The 11,345-nt window shown below is 40.4% G+C and overlaps 1 non-coding gene across 1 annotated transcript; it reads left to right on the top strand.

Moving 5' to 3' along the window:
* The first annotated feature begins 10,108 nt into the window (after nt 1-10,108).
* Nucleotides 10,109-10,215, top strand: LOC141634959 (small nucleolar RNA R71). The gene has a single exon (XR_012539673.1). It is a non-coding gene; the product is annotated as a small nucleolar RNA R71 (small nucleolar RNA).
* Nucleotides 10,216-11,345: the final 1,130 nt, after the last annotated feature.

Here is an 11,345-nt window from a genome sequence, read left to right as displayed (position 1 = left end):
CAGCGGATGAGAAAGTAAAAGAGCTAAAAAATTCGAGGTTCACTTGCTCATATGTGAGCTCTCTCATCGTGGTCAATCCCGTCATCCCAGTCCCGTTTAATAATTTAGCCACGGGTTCTAATATCCTCAACTAGTCCAATGAATAACGATATAGAAACCGTGTAGAGGTAATGTCACAGTCCATAAGATGCATGAAACGAAGACGATGGAGACGGTTAATAAATCGTACATGTGGGAACTCGGAAAGAGAGTCTAGAGAGTCATCGGCCATGAATATAGCGGCGGAACGGGCAGCAACAGTAGAACCCCCTCCCTTTCCCCCTCGTGAAGCTAAAGCAGAGGTAGCAGCAAGGGCGACAGCAGCTAGCCCAGGAGCGCGGACAGAGGGCGGTTGAGGTACAAGAGCAGATGGTGTAACTGTGACGGAGGGTGTCGACACAGCAGGGGTCGACATCGAGGACGGTACAACAGTAGTAGTAATAGTGGTAGCGAGGGTAGTGACGGTGGTGGCAGCAGGGACCACCGTCTCAGAGGTAGATGGAGCAGTAGTAGACATAGTGGCGGAAACACTACTACTAACCATCCTATCAATCACAAACATATTCTAATAAAAAACAATCAATTAAAATTCAGAATTTCCCCCAATTTTCAAAAATTTCGAAATCCTAATTGCAAAATTGAAGCCGAAAAATGAACTAAACAATAAAGAACATGGAAGAGGACTTACTTGACGAATTACCCAAGAAGAATTTGCAATTAAAATCAACAAATTAAGCACAAAATATTTGAAAATTTTTCGATTTTTTTTTTAACTCTAAAACCCTCAGAAAACAGTAATTAACACGAAATTTCAAGGGGGAAACAAGGGGCTATGGTCGATGTTATTGCAAGGATAGATTTTGGGTAAATAATTTGGTAAAAAGGGGAAGAAAAAAGGAGATTTGGGGAGATTAGGGTTATCGCAATTGAAAGAGGGAAGAACAAAGGGTAAAAATGAAATAGAATAAGGGAGAAAGGAGACTCCCTCAAGCTTTAGTCAGCATTAGTCACTCGATCAAGTGATTTGAAAACACTTGATCGAGTCCTTCCCTCGACATTCTTCTTGATCGAGTAAAAGACCATTCGATCGAGAACCCTGCAATTGTGACGCTTCGATCGAGAAGAGGAAACCATTCGATCGAAGCCTTTACCTGGGCAAGCTGCTCGATCGGGTACAAAAAGTACTCGATCGTGTCCTTTTCCTTCAGCACGCATCCCAATGTTGCATGTCTTCCCCAAACCTACATAAAAACACATAAAATACTCCCCGAAAATACCAAATAAACAGTACGCAGTCTATATTCGGTCTTACGCTATTTAGAACTAACTACGCTAATGTCTAAAAAGCAATTAAAATGTCCAACAAAACTCCAAATTACAAGGTTTTTACAATGGGACATTTCCCGTTTATCTTTCGAAGAAATTTAACAGCCCAAAAGAGGGCTTCTGACTGGAGGAGGTCCCTTCAGCATCGCGGACCGTCCTCTTTGATCTCCATGAACTCGAATTAACTGAAGAAGAATGGTTTGGATCCACATACGCCTTCACTTTCTTCTTTCCTTTGTCTTTTTTTTCCCGTTCATGATCTTTTTCCTTAGCATCTTCCCTAGCGGTTAGCTGTAAGTTCCTTGTACCTTCATCACCGGGATCTCCAATGTCCATTACTTCTATACCTGTGATAATAGAGACGACAAAATGGTCCTCCATATCGCTCTTAGTCTGAGGCGGAGGTATTAAAATCGCAGCACACGACTCAATATTGTCAACTGCAGAATCTGTGTCGGGGTCTATATAGGGTTGGGCATTGCAAGGTTGAACTTGCATAGGGGCCCTATGAACATTGGACTGATAAAAAATCAGCTCCTCATCACCTACCTGAAAAGTAAGAGTCTTTCCCCCAACATCTATCACTGCGCGAGCAGTAAATAAGAATGGTCGTCCTAAAATGATAGGAGTGTAAAAATCTTTGGGGATGTCTAAGACTACAAAGTCAACGGGAATAAATAATTTCCTAATCTTTACAGGTATGTCCTCTAAGACACCTAGGGGCCATGATAAAGTACGATCGGCTATATGCACAATGATGTTGGTACAGTGAAACTTAGTCAAACCAAGTCTCTTAGCGAGAAACAACGGTAGGACACTCACGCTAGCTCCCAAGTCACATAACGCATTATCAATCAAATGGGTCCTTATATGGCATGGAATAGAAAAGCTACCCGGATCACACAGTTTGGGTGGTGTCTTATTTTGAATTAGTGTAGTGCCCACATCAGTTAAAGTTACTGTTTCATGATCAATAATATGCCTCTGACGCGTTAAAATTTCTTTCATAAATTTCATGTAAGAGGGTACCTGAGTTAGCAATTCGGCGAAGGGAACGTTGACGTGAAGGCTCTTTAAAATATTAGCAAACTTACTAAACTATTGTTCAGCCTTCCTGTTCTGCAATCACCTTGAGAAAGGGACCGTGATGGGAATTTCTAAACCTTCATTTCTTTTTGCCAAAGAATCAACATGATTATCTTCATTTCTACTCGATCTAGCATGCTTTTCCTTCGATCGAGTAGCTTCTTCATTAATTTCACTCGATCGAGTACTATTACCCACTCGATCGAAAGCTTTTATTTCAACATTACTCCATTGAACATTAGATCCATTCGATCGAGTAATTTCCACAGCAAAACCATTTGATCGACCTCCAGTGATTAGTCAATCGAGCACTTTCCTCGGATTCAGCATTGTTTCGTCTAAAGACGACTGTTTCTGCACATCAACATTAATTTCCGGGTCTGATTGATCACTTCCAGTCGGCATTTTAGGTCCTTCATAGGAAAGACCACTCCTCAGATTAATTAAATTCACCGTCTCATGATGCTTCCTATCAGGTTGGGACGGTAAATGACCCGGCTGCCTCGAACATTGATTGGTGGCGAGTTGAGCTATTTGTGACTCAAGAGACTTGATAGATGCATCTTTTTGTTGGACACTTTTCAGCAATTGAATTGTCAATGACTGATTCATCGACTTCAACTCAACCACATCACTTATACTACTGGAAGAAGCACCTTGTTGCGGCGGTGGGAAAGATGTGGGCTTTTGAAAGCCATGTTGAGCTTTATGAGGTGGAACGTAAGGTTGTTGCTGCTGCGGTAGAGGTGTAGGATTCAATACATTCTAACTCATCCATCTCATGATAGGATGGACTCCACTCTGATTGTTGTAATAGGAGCCCCCTTGCCTATATTCTTGAAAGGCAAAAACCTGCCCCTTCTCAGCTAGACAGTTAACAGCAGTGTGACCATCATTACTACCACACCTCTCACATGAAACAGTTTCTTGTCTAGTCAACAAGTGAACCGTTTGTTAATCTCCAGCGTTCTGCAACTCCAACTTGTCAAATCTGGCATTCATAGCTTCTAACTGAGCCACAACTACACTATCAACAGAAGATACTGTACTAATTCCTCCTCTTGGGTTCCCATATTTAGTACAATGGGTAGCCATCTCCTCAATGATTCCCCAACCCTTGTCATCATCGATATTCTTTTAGAACCGGCCATTTGAGCATCCAAAATAGTGCGGTGATCGTTATACAACCCATTATAAAATCGGTTACACAAACCACTGATCAAAACCGTGATGAGGAACGGACCGCAAAAGTTTCTTAAACCGACCCCACGCCTCGTACAAGTTCTCGTCTGGAGTTTGTTTGAAACTTGTAATCTTTCCTCTCAGCTGATTAGTCCTTTGCGGAGGAAGTACCTTTTATAAAATGCTAGGGCCAGGGTCTCCCAGTTACTAATCCCAGTTGCAGTTCTATCTAGATTAGTGAGCCTCTCTGGGGCTCTATCAGTCAGAGAGAAAGGAAATAAACCTTCCTTAATCTTGTCTTGTGTCACTCCCTTAGTAGTGGGAATGGTAGAACAGTAATCAGTGAAGACTTCAATGTGCTTTCATGGATCCTCACCAGCTACCTCACGGTACATATTTCTCTCGACCAAATTAATATAAGACGGCCAAATGTCGAATGTACTGCCATCCTCTGTTGCAAGGTTGGAACCTTTAGGGATAGAGGCAGGTGTAGGCTCAGAGTGACTCGCGATATTAGGCATCTTCACGGAATTGGCTGCAGAAATAGAATTGTCTTCTTCAAAATACTGGTCTTCTGCAAATAAAAAGTGTTCAAGATCGGGTTCAAAAGTACTCAAAACTTCCTTTTGACGATTTTTCCTTAGCAAGCCTTGTCTATAGTGAAAAGTCCGCTCGGGTTCAGGATTAGCTGGAACTAATTCTGACCTGTTAGACCTGGGCATAAACAAAACTAAAGGAAATAAATTAGAACTGTCTCAAGGAATTAAAAATTCCCTGAGACTGAGACAAACGAAAATAAACAGATAAATGGGCTAATTGCCTCCCCCGGCAATGGCGCCAAAATTCGATACCTGTCGTTTAGTACGAAAAATAAATACCTAAAACAACTAACAGAAGCTGGTAGAAGTAGGGTCGATTCCCATAGGGAGGCTATTATATCTATCTGCTATTTAAGTCTGTCAGGTAACGAATGGGGGGTTTTGAATTGATTTCTAACTACTAAAAGCATAAAGGGAAGAGAAATTGAGAAATAAAAATAGTGAGAATTAAAGATACGATCAGATAAAGAGAAGTTTGCTAGGAAGTCGGTTCACCATGGCTATTAATCAACTCAGTTATAAATAGCTCAGACGATCTAATGTGAGAAGGGTAAGGGAAAGGTCCTTTCGGCCCGCTATCCGCCCTAGAAAACATCTAACTTAACTTTCATCCTCATTATGTAGTCTACTGTTCATAATAGGCCTGTTTATTCCAATCTTTCGATCTAGGTCTGAATTTAACCAATTTAACTAATTTAGAAGCATGCAGTCAACTAAACGATTACAATTATATTGTGATAAAACAGTTCTCACAATTTAATCATCTAACCTATTCACAACGTTGATAACTCACTACCATGGCTCCCCTAATCTTAACATAGAGGGATTTAGTTACTCATGATATTAATGGAACAAACAACAATGATATATGATTAAGCGAGAGACATAATATCAGAATAAGAGTAATAAAGATGAATCATAAACTAATAAGAACAACAACAATAAGACAGAAATTAAGAGTAAATATTAAGAGAAAAGCAAAGAGGGATTAAATTAATAATAAGGGTAAAGAGGGATTACAAGCTTAATATCCGGAAATAAAGAGCAAAAGCAACGTGAAAGGAGAAAAGTAACAATCTGCTTAAGAGAGTAATTAAGAGAATAATAGAGTGTAAAGAGATGTTTTTAACCTAATGACGTCTTCCCTTATATGGGGAAGATATTTATTAAATAACTAAAGTACGAACTAAGATAATCACGGAATAAAATCCCATGTAAATCAGCAAACCCCTCGATCCAGGCATTTTATTCCACTCGATCGAGCAGGTCTCCAGCCAATCCTCTCGATCGAACAAGAAGCATATTCGATCGAGGACCTTCAATTTAGCCTATTTCGATAGAGCTTAGCAGGGGCTCTATCGAACACGAGCAACGTCAAAACCACTCGATCGAACAAAGCAGCCTTCGATCGAGTGCCCAGCTACTGAAAACAGCTTGACACTTCATTTGGTTAGCTTCAAAATCTTCCTTCACGCTTCCCGAGGCACGACATTTCTGCTCAAAACCTCCCATCTGAATATATGCATGCTAAGAGGACTGAATAAAGCACGATTTCACTACTTTCAGGTCCGTTCCTGCAAATGAGGCAAAACAAACCAAAGTAGCCTATTCGAGGCATTTTTCAATACAAAACTATGAAAACGACATTGAAATGCATGCCATAAGAGGCCAAAAGGACTATATAAATTTCACGTATCGCGCTTCAATCCACTTGGAAACATAATCGACGGCCACCAAGATGTTTTCATAACCACATGAGTTTGGAAATGGGCCCATGAAGTCGATTCCCCAACAATCAAATAACTCAATTTCAAGAATTTTATAGAGAGGCATCTCATTCCTTCTCCCAATATTGTCGGTTTGTTGGCAAGCATCACAGGATTTCACTAAGAAGTGTATGTCTTTGAACATTGAGGGCTAATAGAAACCGCTTTGAAGCACCATGGCATTTGTTCTTGAAGTAGCCAAGTGCCCACTATAGGCCAAGTTATAGAGCCTATCCACTATTTTTATGCCCTCCTCTCTTGAAACACATCTTCGATACATACCATCACCGCATTTTTCGGAACAAGTGAGGGTCATTCCAAAAATATCTTCGAGCATTAGGTTTAACTTCCTCCTTTATCTAGCATCAAGTTCATCCGGAATAAATCCGTTCACCCAATAGTTTTTCAAGTCCGCAAATCATGGAACCTTTCCACTTATCACCATTAGGCTATCCTCTCTTTGACATTCATTTATGGATCTGCTTTCATCTTTGATTCCATGATCATCAACCATGAGTCTTGACAAGTGATCGGCCACCACATTTTAGGCCCTAGATTTGTCTCTAATTTCAAGATCGAATTCCTGAAGTATCAAAACCCACCTCAAGAGTCGGGGCTTGGCATCATTATTCACCATCAATTATCTCAAGGCGGTGTGGTCGGTGTAAACCACCACCTTGGACCCCATAGATATGGCCGAAACTTCTCAATGGCGGACAATGTCCAACATTTCTTTCTCGTTTGTGGAGTAATTGCATTGAGCTTGATCAAGTGTCTTGCTTGAGTTGTAAATAACATGGTGTCCCTTGTCTACAACTTGCCCCAAAACCGCTCTTACACCATAGTCGAAAGCATCACAGATGATCTCGAACGGGAGACTCCAATCCGGTGCTCGGATTATGGGAGCCATCACTAATGCAAGCTTCAACCTATTAAAGGGCTCAAGGTAAAGTTGATCAAATATAAAACGAGAAAAGACGGCGTTACCAAGAAAGCTTCTTACCCTTTCACATTTGTAGGGGGTGAAAAGTTTTCTATCACCGCAACTTTGGCTCCGTCAACTTCTATTCCCGTCTTGGATATGATGTGACTGAGCACAACCCCCTCCTATAACATAAAATGGCACTTTTCCTAATTAAGGACTAAGTTGTGCTCCTCACATCGACACAATACATTAGATAAATTGACAAGACCGTGATCAAATGAGTCTCCATGACCACTAAAGTAGTCCATTAAAACCTACATACTCTTCTCCAAAAAATCGGCAAATCTGGCCATCATACACTTTTGAGAGGTTCCGGGTGCATTACACAACCCAAATGGCATTCGCCAGTAAGCATAGACTCCAATGGGGAATGTCAATGTTGTTTTCTCTTGGTCTTCCGGGTGAATTGGGATTTGAAAGAACCCGGAATAACCATCGAGGAAACAATATTAGGCATGCCCCGCCAACCGTTCAAGCATATGGTCTATGAAGGGGATTGGGAAGTGGTCTTTGAGGGTGGCGGCATTTAGTTTACGATAATCAATGCATATGCACCACCCGGTAGCCGGACCGGTAGGTAGGGAAGTTCCGTCCACTTGTTCAACCATGGTTATCCCACCTTTCTTTGGGACCACGAGGACGGGACTTAACTACATATTATCTGTAATTTGGTAAATAATCTCTGCCTCCAACAATTTCAGGATCTCATTTTTAACAAACTACGCCATTTTCGGGCTGACTCCCCTCCTCTAAAACAATCATATTCATGCAAAGACTCGGACTTAACCCTTTTATGTCATCAATGTTATAACCCAGTGCTTTTTTATTAATTTTGAGAACTTTCAAAAGCTTTTCTTCTTGAGTAACATCTAGGTTAGCATTGATGATAACCAGGTAAGTCTCTCCCTCACCAAGAAAAGCATACTTAAGTTAGGGAGGCAAAGTTTTGAGTTGTAGCTTAGGAGGGAGTAAGCCCTCAACTTTCTTCAGCACTTCATCATCAACTTCATGATCTTCATCCATCTCCTCATCATGGATGGCAATTTGAAAGACCTCTTCCTTCTCGGCTTCCTCTCTAGCCACTTCTTTAACAACTTCATCAATGATTTCAATTGTGCAACTTTGATCCAGAATTGGTTTCTTCATAATATTAGGCAAGTTAAAGTCGACAATGTCGCCATCAATTCTAAAGGATAGCCGCCCATTTTTCATATCAATCAACACTCCTCCGGTAGCCAAGAATGGCCTACCTAGGATAATTGGGGGTGTGGCTATCTTCCGGAATATCAAGGAAAATAAAGTCGAAAGGGACATAATCTTTACCAACTTTAATGGGTACATCTTCAAGCACCCCCATGGGGTATTTGATAGATCTATCCTCTATTTGAAGAGTCATGTTGGTAGGTAACAATTCATTGATTCAAATTTTCTTAGCAATGTTTAGAGGCAACACACTAACACTAATTAGCTAGCTGAAACTGTTGATGTATTTGTCACCGGTTTTTCAATATATTTTTACATTTCACCAAAAAAAGAAAAACACACTAACACTAGCCCCTAGATCACACAAGGCCTGGGATATTGGAACACTACCAACTATGCATGGAATAGAGAAACTCCCCGGGTCACCAAGCTTGGTGGGCATTTTGTTCATCAAGACCACACTATAATCATCGGTCAATGCCACCAACTCGTAATCACCCACGGTTCTCTTATTTGAAAATATATCTTTAAAAAACATAGCATAAGTTGGCATGTTTAAGATCACCCTGATAAAAGGGAGAGTAACTTTAAGTTTGTCTAACATTTCACAAAATTTAGTGTACTTAAAGTTCTCCCTAGACCTTATGGCTCTAGAAGGGTAGGGGATGTTAGTGACAAGTTGAGAGTTGGAAGATACCTGTAGATATGATGGTTTATTAGTTACCTTTGAGAAAGGTTGCACAAGAATTTCTTCACCATCTTCCTTACCCATTTCCTCCTCATAAGGGAGGTCTTGGACAAGCACATCATCATCTTTACCCTTAGGAGCTTCCTTACTTTTTGATGCTTCATTTCTTACCTTTTCCTTCTTGGATTCACTTTGAGTAGTGTATTTACAACATGCAAACACTACGGGAGATGAGGGAAATCAGCATGTTGTTCTTCATTTTTACCATTTCTTCATATCAAGGTTCACCCATTGGTTCTTGGTAGGGTTTGTTTGCCAAAGGGAGAGGGAACCCATAGTCAAAACAACTGTTTTGGCCTTGATTGTTGTTGTGGTTTTAGTTTACTTGAAAACTTCTTCTAGGCCCTTGGTTGTTGTAATTTGACCTTTGCCCTTGCTTATACTCTTGTTTTCCTTGGAAATTTTGTTGAAAACCATGGTCTTGGAACTCTTGACCAAGTCCTTGGTTACCTTGGTTGTAGCCATAGTCTTGGTATCATTGATTTTGGTTCCAAAAGTTGTTTCCAAAGTTGTTCCTTTGATTTTGCCCTCCACCCCTTGGTTGTGAAAATACAGGTGGGTTGGTGTTTTGGGCTTGTGGTTGAATGTGTTATGGGCTTTGTACGTTAATACTCTTGTAGCACATGTATGAGTGGTTCTTCATACCCGGATGGTAAAAAATTTAGTTTGGGTTATAGTTGTTTTGTTTGTTCTAAGAGGGCCTTGGTGGCCTCATGGAACTATTGTAGCTTTGGAAGGCATTAACATCATGAACATTCTCTTCACCACCAATGTTGTATGCATTGTTAGCACATACATCAAAGGTGTGACCCATCCCTCCACACAACTCACAAGAAGGTCATTGAACAACCTCCTCTATGGGAGGACCATAGGAGCCACTAGCTTGATTCACTTGTTTCCTTGTCATTTCTTCAAACTTCTTTGTGAGAAGATCTAGCTTGGTATTTGCTTCGGCATTAGAATTTGAGAAGTTCTCTTGAGGGTATTAACTACTTCTCCTCAAAGCATTACCTCTTGACCCATAATTAGCTTTCGAGTCAACCATCTTCTTGATGAGGACTAAGCCTTCGGCATCTCCCAAATGGTCAAATCCACCCCCGCGGAGGCATTTACCATTTTCATAGTTCTCGTTAATAGAGTTTAAAAGACTGTTTGGGTAATGTACCATTCGGGAATTCCATGATGTGGGCAACGGGCTATAAGGTCTTGGAACATATCCCAAGCTTCTCCCAAAGATTCTCCATCTTCTTGTTGAAATGTGGTGATTTTATTTCGGAGCATGACGGTCTTAGAAGAGGGGAAGTACTTGGCAAGTAAGGCTTTGCCAAGTCATCCCAAGTGGTAAATGTATTGGGTGGATGAATGACTAACCACCGATCTGCCTTGTCTGTCAAAGAAAAGGGAAATAACATTAACCTAAAGGTGTTTTACGGCACTCAATTTCTCTTCATCATTTCAATTTTACTCTTGAACTTCCTAAGATGAGCATGGGCATCCTCATCAATGTTACCACTAAAACAATCCTTCTCAATCAACCCGAATTGAGTCGGCTGGATTTTGAAGTTGTTAGAAGCCAAGGTACCAAAGTTGATTGGAGAAGCGGAATCACCCGGGTTTCACTGGTTGTGGTCTCTTAAAGCGGCCATTTGTTGTTCAATAAGAGGTGGAATTGGTGGAATTTGAGGTGATGTGTTTGGGGTTTGGGTGTTGTAAAAGGGGTTTTATTCAAAAGGATCAATTGTCCCTATTGCTAGCTTGGTTAAAAGTTGCCGAGATTAAAATCCTAACCCTTGCTAAGGTCCTTGTCATCAAAGCTCTATAGAGCCTTTTCGGCTCCGGGTCACTAAGAATATAATTACCGTCTACTCTAAGCATACACTTCAATAAACCGTTAGTCTCCTAGTGTTTGTTAGACACTAGAGAAGAGCAATAACACAAACACCCTACAAGAAACAAGACACTACTCAAACCAGCAAACAATAACACAATGACTAAAGCTTAGACTCTAACTAACAAAAGAGAATCTAAAGCTATCCCCGACAATGGCGCTATTTAGATGAATGATAATTGTCGTCAATTCTCACTCAAAAAACTATTTGTAAAAACTCGTAATTAAAGTAGTATAATTATGGATCATTCGCAAAGACGACATGGACTTGTACTTAGCTTGTTCAAATCAAAATTTAGCCTAAATAATTGAAGGGGTTTGTTAACTAATTACTAGAATGTAAACTAATAGCAAGAAAAAAGAAAGCAATAAATGATATGAGTTAAACAAGTTTATGAAAGCTAAGTCTTTCGGGTTCGCTTAAGTAGGGTAGAGGAGATTATAGGTTTAACAAGTTATTGTTGGTGGTTTGGCCTAGGTTTGACAAATAATTGCTTAGTAATCCCAAAATCTTTCACAAAGT

The sequence above is a fragment of the Silene latifolia genome, chromosome Y (assembly GCF_048544455.1).
Source record: "Silene latifolia isolate original U9 population chromosome Y, ASM4854445v1, whole genome shotgun sequence".
NCBI lineage: Eukaryota > Viridiplantae > Streptophyta > Magnoliopsida > Caryophyllales > Caryophyllaceae > Silene > Silene latifolia.
This window is presented reverse-complemented; position numbering and strand designations above follow the sequence as displayed.